At 42.1% G+C, this 15,410-nt stretch overlaps 1 protein-coding gene across 11 annotated transcripts in view; it reads right to left on the bottom strand.

The window, feature by feature from the left end:
- Positions 1-15,410, bottom strand: part of Lrrc8b (leucine rich repeat containing 8 VRAC subunit B) — a 66,311-nt gene that overhangs the window by 18,805 nt on the left and 32,096 nt on the right. For 5 of the 11 annotated variants that reach the window (XR_015636572.1, XM_087582816.1, XM_087582815.1 and 2 more), the window contains 1 exon segment: positions 3,497-3,549. The gene's annotated coding sequence lies outside the window, so the exon portion shown is untranslated. 11 annotated transcript variants of the gene reach the window in all.

Below are 15,410 nucleotides of genomic sequence, written 5' to 3' on the forward strand. Positions count from 1 at the left end.
CAGAACTGTTGTACAGGTGTGGAGGGGTGGTCGGATCGGGAAAGTCTATGAGTTTTGGGGAAGGAAGCTGTTATCAGTCAAACAACAGAAAAAGCAAAGGGAGACAGGAAACTCATTTGGCAACTCCCTAGTTTGTTAAGCCGTCATAAGTAATGTTTTAGGTAAAAATCACTTTACTCAGTGGAAGCCCCAGGAGAAAGGTAAGGAACCAATAAATTAAATCAAAATCCCAATGAACGTGGGGGCATATTTGGTTTGTTATTTTTGTGACAGGATCTCATCACGTAGCTTTGGCTGGCCTGGAACTCACTGTGGAGACTATGCTGGCTTCGATCTGCCTAACTTTGTGCTGAGATTACAGCACTCCACCACAGCCAGTTCTAGGCTGCCCTGAAGGTTAAAGGATGTTGCTTTAATCTGTTTCGACAAGCTACAGAGTACATCCTGTATTAAATCTAGATGATAATGCTCTGTTTTAGAAATGTCAACCATCAGTGCTTTTAGTAGGATACTCTACTATCCCCTCTGAATCTAAAACAATACACTGGGTTTTGGCCTTGGAGATTTTAGATGGGAGTTTGTTATGTAGCCCAGGCTAACCTAGGTCTTGTGCTCCCCCTGCCTCAATTTCATGAATGTTGAGGTGATAACTGTGTGCAACCACACGGACTCTAAAACACATTTGAAATGACAGGAAGTGGAGCTGTATTATTGGAAGTATAAGTTACTGGTCGGGGAATAATTCTTACAGAGATAGCATAAGTAAGAAGGCAAGCTCAAATCCTTCATCACATCTCAGTATTTAAAAAAATACTTTCCTGACCGACTCCCCCAAACCCCACAATATTCTTCTTTTTTCTTTTCTTTTCTTTTTTTCAGAGCTTGGGACCAAACCCAGGGCCTTGCGCTTACTAGGCAAGCGCTCTACCACTGAGCCAAATCCCCAACCCCACCCCACAATATTCTTAATAATATTCTTAATAATAATAGTCAGTGATAAAAGGGGCCACACCCAGGCCCTCCACAGTCTCTTGTAACTCACACCCCCACCCCCTCAGTTTCCCATGCAGAGGACTGCAAGCATCTGTAGGAATCTCATTCTCCTACCGAAGCCTACTCTTTACAGAGCAGTCACGGGGACTGTAGAAACCAGAGCCTACTCTTTATGGAATAAATAAGAAAACCATTCAGAGCTGTTCAGTTGTTTCTCCACAGACACTAGTATCTGGGTTATAGCCCAGGGATAAGCTTGGAAACACCGTTAATAGTCTTCCTTAGACACACAGAGCTGCAAATTTACTTAAGGAAACATTTACAATTCTTTCTAAAGCATAAAAATGAGAGATTTTAGAACTGGGATAGACCAATTAGTGATCTGGGATAGACCAATTAGTGATCTGGGATAGATCAACTAGTGATCTGGGATAGACCAATTAATGATTGGGGGTAGACCAATTTGTAACCATTCATCTAAATCCTTTCTCTAATGTTACCATTTGCATATGTTGCATAGGACGGGGAGCAGGCACAGCAGAGCCAGAGTAAGAACGGTCCTATCTCTGTTCTCCCAGGATCTCTGTGATAGATGGGATGTGTTCTCCCATCTCTGAGATGGGATAGGCCTAGTCAACTCTGTGATTGGCTCTTGTATAAGCTCTTCATGTTCTTAGGCATAAAGGGAGTGGAAGGGCATTCCTGCACAGCAGCACCGAAGAAAGCTCAGAGCTGGGCCTACTCACACTCCAAATGCTTACAGTGCCCGCCATGTGCCAACACGTCTAAGTCTTAGGGGAATAGAGGCGGACGAGACAGACAATGAGCTATGAAAGAATCCCAGTGGAAGAATGTTTGCCCAGCATGTACAAAGCCCCAGGTTCAATCCTCAGTGTAGGAAGAGAAGAAACAGTCACCAAGCACACAGCCCTGGTAAGATCAAAGGCACTGTGAAAACTCTAAGGCACTGTGAGGACTATAAGCCTCAAGAAGGATGGCTGGTTGGAGGATAGTCATTAAAAGAGAGATTAAGATAGAGTCAGCAGTCAGCTGAGCCATAAGCTCCAGAGGTTTGAGGATCAGAAAGGGTGCACTCTGACTAAAGCCAGGAGCCCAGGGCAAGGAGAACGACAGCAGGCCTGCAGCCAAGGCACAGAGTTTGGATATGGGACAACTCAGAAACAACGGAGAGACCACCAGAGTCAGGAGCAACTGAGTGCAAACTCTGCTAGCTTTTAAAGACTTGCTCAGCTCAACAGATTAGTGTGGAAGCACATGTCCATGTCAATGGATTTTTATCTTTGAAAGAGTTCTAACACCAATAAACATAAAAGAATTTAAAGGGCTGGAGAGATGGCTTGGTGGTTAAGATCATGGACTGCTCTTCTAGAGGTCCTGAGTTCAATTCCCAGCAATCATAGGGTGGCTCTGTAATGGGATCTGATGCCCTCTTCTTGTGTGTCTGAAAACAGGGACAGTGTACTCACATATATAAAATAAATAAACATAAATTTAAACAATTAAAAGGATATATAACTTTTTAAAAAAGGAAAGGAAGGAAGGAACGAAGGAGTCAGTAACTTGCCGGTGATAAGCAAGCATCAGAAAACAGTGCAGTATATGCCAGCCATCTTTACAAGGTTGCTTCAAACATCCACGCACAGACAATTCAAGCTGGGATTCTGAGAACTGAATTACAGTCTGGATAAGAATGCTGATTTGTGAATGGTTGGTGTGAAATGTCACAGAATGCTCACTGCCTTACCACCAAGTCTCCTAAACCATGAAGACGGGCAACATTTTTAAGGCAGGTAGTATTCCACTCCAGAGTCAGTAGGTGACTTTAGTGCCCGCCCAGCACAGTAAGTCAAATTCTGTGCCAAAGAGCTAACACTTCTGACTTGCTCATTCAAGAAAGGTACAGTTATCATATAGAAACCTGGCAGATGGGTTATGTGAGTCAACCTTGGGAGCTGAGAATGGAGCCCACTTGGTATGGAATCTACTCAGAAGGCATAGAGCACAAAAAGGCATGGTGATATCTGGAATCTTGGCACTTGAAAGGTAGAGTCAGGAAGGTTAGAGGTTCAAGGTCTTCCTTAGCCACATAGTTGAGTTTAAAATCAGTCTGCCACCCAGGAGACTCTGTCTCATAACCAATCAACCAATGGCACAACAAAAAGGATAACATGCAGATCAAATAGGCAGGCAATCTCTCACAGATTATTATATTCCAACAGTCTTTAGCGTTTAAACAAAATGAAACAGGAATCAATTAAACACACATATTTCTGCTTACAGAACCCACAGAGGGTGGGAAGATGACACTTTAAAATAACACAGATTTAAATTTCTGCTTAATCTATCTAAAAATATCAAAGCGATTTTACTCAAAACATCTGTAAGTATGGCAATCGTTTTCTGTATTCTTTTCTGCCCCAAGCTACCAACTAAATTGTAATAATCTTTGCCATGTGTTCACCACTGAAAATGTTCAGCTTACCCTATGAATTCTGGTCAACCGGAAACTGCGATTCGTTTTGATCTGCGGAATGCCTGAAGAGAAATCACAAGCACATTGTTATATTTTATGCATCCTAGGACTACAAGATCATTTCCCCCTTACATGGTTTTCAAACTCACAACATACCTAAAATTTTTGTGAAAAGCAAAATACAATTTTCAAAAAGCATGAGTCAGAGACAGTCCTCTGACCTCTCAGCAAAAGACTAGCTGACACTTGGGGAGACAATCAAAGCACAGTCTAACCACAGCAGTAAGTCACAAAAGGCATTTTAACAAAGAATGAAACATTGTATCTGAGGCACATACCCATACTACCGCTCTGTCTTTTTAACTTTCCCCCATCTTCTACAAATAAAGATATTGATATTTCTTAAGGACAGAAACATGGAGAAAAAGTAAATATTTCAGTTTGTATTTCTATCGAGTTTTGTTATTTTGTTGCTTCTGGCCTGCCACGGACAGAGATGCCACTATAAAATTGCTTGGCATAATTTCAAGGTCTCCTTTGGAATCTTATGGGATTTTTCATGCAATAAAGTCTCTAGTCATTATTTTTGATAAAAGCATTGTAAACAGTCTTAAAAGCCATTCTCTGATTATTAGCAGTAATGCTACAAACATTTCTAAACTAGTCTCATATCGTCTCCCTCCCCTCTCTCTTCCCCTTTGAGAATTGAACCTAGAATCTGTGCATCCTAATCAAGCATTCTACCATTGAGCTACATCCTTTTCTTCAGCCTTGTCCACACTACTCTTCTGTGTAGAGTTCTAGAGTAGAGTCCTGGGCCAAAATGAAATGTTTAGTCTCTTATATGTAATGTCAATCAACATACACCCTACCAATTAAACCAGTAATCTTTCTGGTAAGCAGTATATCAGTTGATTTCTGAACAGATTAGGAATTAACACAGAAACCACATTAATAAAACAAAACCTTCTCTCATTCCACACATGAAAAAAAAAAAAAAACCTTGCTGTTGCTTGACTGTGCCTACTGTTGACGTTGGCTTGAACAAACCTATCCTGTGAATTTAACAGGCCTCATTCCTCCCTGTCACCCAAACCAGAGGTGTATCCTGTTGAAAGAAACAGGTGTAGAACTCAGTGGAGGCTCTCAGGAAGACTACTTGTCATCTCGCGGCGAAGCCATTGCTGTCAACAGCGCTGAGGCTCAGTCTCTAAATCTAGGCCAAGCGAATCATTCAGGCTGGTTTTGGGAATGGTAGCTGAAGTTACCTTCTTTTCTCCTCCTCAGCAGAACATAAAAGTACTGAGCTGGGAGAATGAATTGTGAAAATCCTAAATGGCCTTGCTGCTCGGAATAGAACAAATCATACACTTTGGGCAGGATAAAAAAACCGAAGTGGGACAAAGACCGAAGTGGTAATTCTGACAGGCCAGCTGCGAGGCAGTGTCTCTGTGATCCAACTCGATATGCTAATGGGTTCCCAAGCTAGCTTCATCTCTACCACTCCCAGGCAGAGGCGGGACACATTCATCTATTTTAACTTAAAAACTCAGCTCTGAGACAGCCTAAGAATGGGCTCTGGTAGAGGTGGAAACCAGCGGGGCTGAGACTGAATGTTCTCTTCTGCCTTCCAAAAGGGACATAGAAGGGATGTAGAGAAAATACTTATTTTCCCAAGTGACTGAGGATTAAGGGTGAGCTCTTTGATAGAGAAACAAAAAGCCCCAAGGCTCTGACTGTAGAAGAGGAGGAGTCTGTGCTTTTGCTCCTGGTCAGTAGGGATGGCACTGACTGGTCGCTCCTGTGTAGAAGAACAAGGAGCAGAGACACAGTTCTGGGATCGAAACACATTGGCTTTCTTGCATTTGAGTTTGTCTTGTAGTGACAGATGCAAAAGAAAAGATGAAAAACAGAGCACCAAAAAAAAAAAAACAAAAACAAAAAAAACAAAAAAAAAGAGTCAAGAACCTCTCTTTTGTTTTCGTAATGGTGGGGGGCCAAACTCAAGGCTTTGGCCATGCTAGGCAAGGGCTCTACCACTGAGGTACATCCCCAGCCCAAAGCTCACCATCTCCGTGGATCTAAAACACAATCCTATGACATCACTATGCACATTGCATCCCAGTGACGGCAGGAATCATACCACCACACTCTCTCTTGTGCAATTTATATTTTAGGTTCTGATTATGTAAATTCAGACTCCCACATCATTGACTTGAAAGGCTCCAAAGCAAAGATTTAAAAAGAGAGATCCCAGATGGGCATCATGATGATGATGACGTACTCTTTAATCTCAGCACTGAGGAGGCAGGGGCAGGTGGACCTCTGAGTGAGAGGCTACTGTTGGTCTACAAACTAACGCCTGTCCTGCCTTGAGGTCCCATGGCATCATCTCTGGAAGCTGCACTGACCTCATTGGATAACTTCTTGGCTCTACTGTGTCTTCCTGGGACATGCAAATATTTCTCTTACACTGCTTGATGGTGTACATGTTAAGCTAATGCCTCAAGTTCTTCATGAACTGATGCAACCAAATCTCTTGTTTACCTGTACCCCAGAGATCTCTCCCAGAGATCTCTCCCAGAGTAATATCAATGACTAGATGAAGGAGTACTGATAAAACCTGCAAGGAAGATTTGGACTATGGCTGTGATTTCCTTCCAGTCAGTTGGGACTCTGAGAGCTGATGGGGGTAGGGTTAAAGGGGCTTCTTTGCTACTTTATTCCCACTCAGCTCTTAGCTACTCCTTTTAAAATGTGGACTGGAGAGACTATTCAGTGGCTAATAACACCAGCTGCTTCTCTAGTGGACCTGGGTTCAATTCCCAGCACACACATCACAATTCATAGCTATAATTCCATTTCAAAGGGATCAGCTGTCCTCTTCTGGCCTCTGCATACAAGGAGTATACAGACAAACATGCAGGCAGAAAACTCAGACATATAAAATAAAAATTTAAAATGAAGTCATTGTAAGTGGCCTTGAAGTTACCTGCCTGAGAGACAAGTGCTTAGGTAACCTTGTGTGGCGCTGAGGCTGGCCTTACTGCACATGGGCATTTAGAGTCATAACTCGTGTGACTAGATTTTATTACCCAGTCAGGAACCAAGAGTATGGAGATGGCTCAGCTCTCAGAAAGATATATGAGCAGGGGCTGGGCATACACTGCATGAAGCAGAGAAAGAAAGGGGTAGGTCATGACAGGACCGAGGCGTTTTCATCCCACCACAGTAAGTGTAGTCATCAGAGGCAGAGGCGAAACCTTGCCTCCAGGAAGCATGCTTGCAAAGCTCCCTACTAAACATGATGTCTCACGAGTCTGGGTGACTCATGAATCTCAGCATGACTGGCTGCATTATGATGACTGCAAATCATCTTAAATCAGTGATGGGCCACTGGACAAATGCCACAGTGTTCCTAAATGACCTTAACATCGTATGGATTAGGATTTCATGATTATTCTTTTGCACGAACTGACCTTATGACGTAAGGAGGAAAATGTTGAGGTGAAGTGCAGGCACACTGTCACCCAGGCCACAGTGCTGTCTGTCATGCTAAGCTGGGCTCAATTCTTAGCCTGGCTTCTTCCTCCAAGACCATGCTTTCTGGGAGGGAAGGGCCGGCAAACACTCTTTGTTCCTAAATATTGTAATTTTACAACCCTATGAACTAAGATTCAGCTTACAATGCCACATGTCCTTGGGATAGTTTTAGTCTCTTGGAAAAGATTACTTGTGATGATCACTGAGAGGAAGGCTGTGTCTGCTATGTCATGCTCGAAGGGATGACAAACATCATTTGTCATAAACTGCAATAAGCCTGAGGTAGTAAAACAAAGCTTCATGGGCTTACGGTGGTAATACAAAGGGGCTCGGTGTTCACTTGTGGGTAAGTGACCACAAAACACAAAGTTACACAATTCTTTTTTGTTTTGAGGCAGGGTCTCATATAGTCTTAAAGGGTCTCAACCTTAACAGATAGCCAAGGCTGACCTTGAACTCCTGATTTTCCTGCCCAACCTCTGAGGGCTAGAATTATAGAATCTGACAAGCCCTGTGTGTGGTGCTGAGGATGGAGCATCCTACCCACTGAGCCCGCAATTAGCATCAAAATGAGCACCTGGCTACCCAACTTTTCCAAATGGGCAGTTATGCCACTTAACCACTATTAAACTGCATCACAGAAAGCTGGTGAAGTTCAAAAGCAATCCAGAATTCACACCAGCTCTGAGAACATCTGCCTCGTGGCCTCCACAGAAGCGCTGTCAGAGAGTGCTACATAGAATGTGACATCTCGCTCTGGGCACTCTACAACAGAACTTTTACAAAAGAACAGGAACCACTTAACAAATGAGATCTACATGGTTTTTCCTGGTCCATGGCTCAGTATTTCATCTAATAAGAACTGGACAGTAGGAGCTTCCTCGCCCTTTCTGTCCACCTATTAAGTAATTAGGTTTGACATAACAGATAGTCAGAGCGAGAATGCATCCTGCCTACACAACCTCATACCAAGAAAACCTCTTCTCTAATGACAAGGTGAATAACCCACATGTAACTGTCACTGAAATGATAATGTGTGCAGGGCTTTGGTGCCTGGTATATCTATTAAGATGCAGTTAAAGGGGGTGGAGAGATGGCTCATTGGTTAAGAGCACTGGCTGCTCTTCCAAAGGTCCTGAGTTCAAATCCCAGCAACTACATGGTAGCTCACAACCATCTGTAATGAGATCTGATGCCCTCTTCTGGTGTGTCTGAAGATAGCCTCAGCGTACTTATATAATAAATAAATCTTTAAAAAAAGACAAAAAAAGATGCAGTTAAAGTAATGTAGTACCATGCATTTAAATATGAGTTTTCTATGGTCTGATAAAGGAGCATCACACGCCTGCTTCTTCATCTAAAACCTTGAAGAACACTTAGGAAAGGAAGTGGAATGGCTAAGGTGGTGGTTTGACATCCATTTCTATTGGCTGGATCACAAGCTGTGTCAACTGTCTAATCTACAAAACAGATCATCACTGTTTATAGTATATAGAGATGGCTTTTTACCAAATGGAAATGTTTTAACAGCTCAGTAAGGCAACTTTCACTCAGATGCTTAACACAGGGATGGATGCAAAGTAACACCCAACATAGTAACTTATTAACACAATGGTAGCTTTATAACAAACCAATCTGTTAAAAGGATGGCCTCATGTACCTTCTGACCAATCAGTCTTTACACTGGGGAGTCTGGTTTTCCACCCAAGTTAAGAAACTTTAATGACAGACTTGCAATTTGATGACAGTTATCCCAAAATGTGGAGTATAAAGATACCTTTTCTCAGATATTTATTACATGGACCAGGATGTTATGAAGGAGAAACAAAAACAACAAACTGTGCTGTAACATTTGAAGCAATAACTGGTACAAGCCATTTAATGTCTGTCTTAACAGGCAAAATTCTGGGCTGGAGAGATGGCTCAGAGGTTAAGAGCACTGTCTGCTCTTCCAGAGGTCCTGAGTTCAATTCCCAGCAACCACATGGTGGCTCACAACCATCTATAATCAGATCTGGTGCTCTCTTCTGGCCTGCAGGAATACATGCAGGCAGAAAGCTGTATGATGTATACATAATAAATTAAAAAAAAAGATTTAAAAAAAACCAGGCAAAATTCTTGTTGCTGACAAGCCAGACATGGCAGTGTCACCTAGGCAAAGGGATGCATTAAAGGTCTATCATCAATGAAGACAAAACGAAACAAAACAAAATACCAAACCATAACCCTATCTATCATCAGGGTCTGAGGAGATGGCTAAATTGATAAGATGCAGGGACAAGGGGCTGAGCCCAGATCCCCTGCACACATCCATAGTCCCAGTGCCATGCAATACAGAGGAGGCTCCCTCGAACTCAGCCAGGCAGGCTAGCTGAACTGCAAAGTTCCAGGTTCAGTGGAAAACTCTATCTCCAAAGATAAAAGATAAAGTAATGGAGGAAGTCAGTGGACATCAGCCTCTGGTCTCCAACACGCATCTATAAATCTACAAGCAACCCACACATACAAAAACAATTTACCAAGATGACTCAATATGATGTGCTTAAAGTCACTGAATTTTACACTTACAAATAGCTAAAATAAGTGTTACATTTTTTATATTTTACCAAAAATAGTCACGTAGAGTAAGAAAACAATTTTCATTGCAATAAACACAAAAGGATCACAGAAATCAAATGCAGTCAGCCTCAATGTCCCAGAAAAAAACATAACATGAAAATATTTTAAATATACCAAACTTGCTTCATCCATGGTGTATATGTTACTATAAGCAACACTGAAATTTTCAATCATCAGGTTATTTGTAACCTTTACTTTGAATATGGTTAAGCAAGATAACATGATTCTGCAAATTTATTCAGAAAATACTTAAGATTTCTTTCTGTTGCTCATATGCTCACCTCTCTCTCTCTCTCTCTCTCTCTCTCTCTCTCTCTCTCTCTCTCTCTGTGTGTGTGTGTGTGTGTATGGGTGTTTTGCCTACATGTATGTCTGTGTAAGACATGGGTGGCCAGTGTCTGTGGAAGTCAGAAGAGGGCATCAGATCCTGCAGTACTGGAGTTACATATAGTTATAAGCCACCATTGTGGGAGCGTGGAATTGAACCCATGGCCTTTGGAAAAGCAGCCAGTGGTCTTAACCACTGATCCATCTCTCCAGCCAAGCACTAGGATCCTGAATGGCCATGACCATGTCAATACCAGGCTTCTAATGTGCCACACTGAAAGCCAGCATCAAGAGATTTTGACAAGTCAGTCAGATAACACCTTTCTAGCTGTGAGGCTCTCCATTTACCAGCTGGTAGAATCTACTTCCTAGGCAGACTGGATTATGTATTCTATGATCACTATGATCTTGGGTCATTCAAAAAGAGCTTGAATAGGTCCTCTGGGCCACTCAGTGCTTCTCACCAGTTGGGATATGACTGCCTCACACTTTATTGTGGCCTGAACACATACTGTAATACACTTTGGACCAGAATATTTGAAGCCTGCTTGTCTGCAGAGTCTACAAGCATCTCTTTCACCGGGTCACAGTCATACAGCCATTTCTGGGTAACACAGGATGGTCATATTTCCTACATATTTCCAGAGCCTCTAAGGGCAAAAGCAGACTGCTCAATTTTTATTTATAAATTTTGATTTTTTTCTTCTAAGTTTAGGGCTAAGTGTCCTGGCTCAGTTGGATCTCTCTTTTGCATGTCTACCTCCCTCACTAGATGCTAGCTTCCCATGATTGCAGTATGGAGCATGTGTCATGGGGTACATCCCAAGCCAGCCTCCACTGCCATCTGCATAGGCCTCACTCTGATCCTCCATTTCAGCTTTCACATTCTGTCTTACTTGCCTCAGAGCTGAGAATAATGGTTAAACAAACATCTCTGAAATCACTCCGGCGGCAAGTGTAGAGAGATCGCCAGTGAGGCAAAGCAGCTATGTTGATGCCTGGCTAAGAGAAGATGGCCCTGCACAGTAGATGGAAACTACACAACTCAGGCCACAGAACTGTTTACAGAGCTTTGGTTCCAAGGAAACAGAACAGCAAATGTTGCCACAGATGTCCTATGAAAAAGGCCCAGAGGCCCAGGATTACAGGCAAAAGAGAAAAAAGTTCAGTGTGGTTATATAGGCACCTGAGGAGAAAGTTCTTTGTCAAATCTACCGTGTAATGTCAGGGGATCAATGTCAAGAGACAGAAGAGTGGGTGGATAGCAGGCAAAGAGAATGAATACCCATAATACCTAGCTAGTAGTCCAGCTTGTCTACTACCTTTTGAAGCCAGAAGAGACTTTCCACAACACTCCTGGGAGCCAAGACACTGATTTCATCAGCTTCTCTTTCCTGGGAAGTGTAGGAAGTGAATCATTGGACAAGAGCCACAAGAAACAGGTCAGCTTTGAAAGAGCAAGTTTTATGTCACGCATATTTCAGAGCCAATCTCCACTTTTGTCTTGAGTTTGACTCGTTTCCAATCTGGTGAGTGGGGCATCTAGTGGCCTAACCCTACTGCCACTGACTTCTCTGTTGGCACAGCAAAAACATTTGGTGTGTGTTTAGAGTAAAAGGGTTCTCTATCAGCTTGCCCTGCTGTTAAGAGACTTGGAGCACTTGGACTATGCTATGATCCAGCCCTGTTCTACATTGCCTTCCCAGAGTAGGCATCTTACTTCTCAAGGGCTCTGCTTCTGATGGTGTCCCTGCTACCCCTATGTCTGCCTTGTCTGGTGCCCTCCTCAAGTTTGGTAACTGTCATGTGACTCCCAAAACTCAGGACGATTCAGTTATTAGTAACAGTTCATTAAAGAGGATACAACCCTGGAGCAGGCAAAGTACTGAGCTACATATGTGTGCATGTATGTGTGTGTGCATGTATGTCTGTGAGCATACATGTGTGCATATGTATGTGTATATGTGTTGTTTGAGTGTGTGTGTGGGTAGGCATATGTATATGTGCATTCTACTGGTTCCAAGACCAAATATACATTGTTTACTGTACTATACACAGCACAGGCTGCATAGAAAGCCTCCTTCCTATAGGGGGTTAGTTCTTATTCAAAATGGCTATTCCCTTGAAAAAGTGTCCACAAGTTCTCTTGGAAGGTCAAACTCACCTTCAGGGAGTAAGCAAGACCGTCAATTAAGTCCCAGTGCTCCAAGTCAATGACTTACATATGAATTTCCATAGGGCTGCTTCCTCTGACACCTGATCAATCACCATAGTCTCTTGTAGCTCTCCACCCTTTCCTTTCATAGCCCCTATTATCCTATAACTAGTCACTCCATTAAGGGATTTTTCCTCCCACCAGCAATAAGCTCTGAGGTCTGGTCAGGTATGTAAAAGTAGCCATTGCATATTAATGAGTAGATAAAAGAGTTAAAATTAGATTTCCTGACTTGAACACAACCCAAGGCTTATCTTTCCACCATTTCACCTTCAATTTCCCACATTCCACATGACATTTGAAGGTCCCCGCCCACGAAGACAGTCCCAGCCCACAGAGAACAGAGACCCACTGGACCTCCTGTCAATAGAGAAAGGAGGGGAGTGGCTCAGCCTCAACTCAAAGACTCTGGGCCAGGTGGGAGCACAGGAAGCTGCTCATGAAGACTAAGGGAATCAGAGGTCCAGCTGTCAAGATGGTGACAAGACAGCCTGCTGCACAGGTCTGCTTTCTGCTCCAGAGCTCAGGACTCCATGGCTTCATTAGGGAAGAGACCATGTTCTCTTTCAGAATTTTAGTTTTCAGGGTTTTCCATGAGACAGAAGTCACATTCCCTATTTGAAAGTTTAATACATGACTTTTAAATGGGGGCATGGCTTTCTTCTGGCTGAGAGGAACATCTAGCCTCCCATGGTTTACTGCTGGTGACTGAAGTTTCTCCTTTCCGTATAGTAGATGAATCTCTGCTAAGAAAGATAGCCCTTTCTTAGGCTGTTTTTTAGCAGCCAAATCCAAAAGGTAGAAAGACCTCAGAAATTGACTTTTTTTCCCCACCCCTAGTAAACAATATTTTCCTATTTATATTTGACACAATCTGTTTTTATTGTGGAACTTTAGCCATTCAGAAAATGCCACCATGGAGTCACTGCTGGCTAAGGACAGGCAGGTAGAAAAAAGGGGCCCCCAAACAGCCACCAAGAGAAGGGGAAGGAATATCATATCTTGCATGAACTCTGACAACTGCATGAGAACAAATCACGACTGAGCCTCTGAGTGTAATGATGTGGATGATGGGGTGATGATGGGGATGGGACAGCCTAAGCTTAAACCCAGTCCTCAGAAGGAGTTTGTGCTTTGGTGAAAGAAGACACAATATAAGAAAACGAAGGAATTGATACAATATTGGGTAAGGGGTAATAGGATCTGCAAGGTGCATAGCTTGGGGTGAAGAGAAAAGCAGCAGAGAATCAGGGCAGTCTGCTGAAAGACTGGGGGTTGGGGGGTGGCACACCATGAAGGACACAAACAAAATCAGAGCAGAGAGTCAAGGTGAACTCAGGATAACAGACAGGGCCTACTGGAGTTTTTCAGACAAGCATGAGGAAGAGAAGGATGAAGGAAAACTAGGATCAAATATTAAATAAAGTCCCAAATATCAAGATAATAAAATTTGAGAATATAATCCAAGCCCCGAGCATAACAGATATCTGAGTAATTATTGTCTGAGGAGCACTTTGGGAATTAACAAAGATTTTCACAAGCAGAAAAGAATGTAGACTGGATAGTACATGTAGTTAAAAGGAATTGAGCAATGGAATAATGGAAAACTACCTCAGAGAACACATTTCAGGGATATTAATTTGAAAACATTCATTGGTAAAAGCCCAACACAGAGAATAGGACGCCTAATTTTATATTTTATATATACATATATATATATACATATATATATATATATATATATATATATTAGATAACCTCCAGAAGTAAATCATAAATGGACTTCACAATTAAGTAGAAAAAAAAATCAAATTTCCAGATTAGCCTGGCAAATGAAGTAACTAGACAATTAGATTTGGAGGAAGCAAGATCTCCTTACAGTCTAACTTTTTTTTTCTTTTTTTAAGAAATGAATTTGCTAAGTGGTATTTTAGAAGATACTTGAATACTTCAGAAGAATTAAATATTTTACCACACAAATATGACTTTAAACAAATGGTCAAATTTCATGCCAGGCTTTAACATGCACAATCATTTAAAACACACAGAGAAGGGCATCAGTGCTTGCATGGCCTTGTCAAGTGTCTGATAAGCAAGATGCTGCCTTAGTAAACTGGGCTGCTGATCGCTGGAAAAATTAGGCATTATGTCACTCAGCCTATAATAAATACATGGAAAACCAAATTACTACTATGCTAGTTATGGACCAACCCTTCATGTGTTTCATAACTGGTGCCTAAGCAAACCGTTCTTTAGAAGGGATGGTGTTATCAAAAGGAAACCTCATTACTGTCATTGCCAAGTAAGCTTTTCTATTTTTCTTCTTTTCTTTCTTTTCTTTTCTTTCTCTCTCTCTCTTTCTTTCTTTCCTTTCTTTTTTTTCTTTCTTTCTTTTTTGCTTTCTTTTTCAGTTTAAACTGTGATGGGAGCATAGATCTGTCAGTAAAGATCCCACCAGGAAAGCATGAAATTCTGAGTTTGGCCAGAAACAGAAAAGTGGGCTGCAATCCCAGTTCTGGGAAGACAAATACAGGATGGTCCTTGGAGTTTTCTGGCTGGAGTCTGGCCAATCAGTGTGCTCTAAGTTCAGTGAGAGAACTAATCTCAAGAAATAAGGTAGAGAACAACTGAAGAAAACACACACACACACACACAGAGAGAGAGAGAGAGAGAGAGAGAGAGACAGAGAGACAGAGAGACAGAGACAGAGACAGAGACAGAGACAGAGACAGAGACAGAGAGAGAGAGAGAGAGAGAGAGAGAGAGAGAGAGAGAGAGAGAGAGAACTGACTTACCAGTTTAGGCATTAGGAAGTTTCATTGTCTAAAAAATCACTGCATGGGGGTCCCCGACCTCAGTCCATTGGTTGGCTGTAAGTATCTGCATCTGTCTCAGTCAGCTGCTGGTAGAGTAGGGATGGGGTAGGAAACTCAGAGGGAGGGACCGGGAGGGAGGGCAATATTTGGAATGTAAATAAATAAAATAATTAATTCTTTAAAACTGAATGGGATGGAAAAAAACATCAGGACAGGGTGTCACAGAAGAGGGGATGAGCAAGAACAAACTGATAGCACCCAAGTATGGGAATGCTATAATACACCCTTTATATGCAAAATTTGAAAACTGTTTTAAATAAAAGAATGACAGCATGAACTAAATCTAAATCAAACTAAAACTCGTTCTTCCACTTGGCAGCAACATTTTTTTCTCTCCTATGTT

The sequence above is a fragment of the Rattus norvegicus genome, chromosome 14 (assembly GCF_021556685.1).
Source record: "Rattus norvegicus strain SHRSP/BbbUtx chromosome 14, alternate assembly SHRSP_T2T, whole genome shotgun sequence".
NCBI classification, from domain to species: domain Eukaryota; kingdom Metazoa; phylum Chordata; class Mammalia; order Rodentia; family Muridae; genus Rattus; species Rattus norvegicus.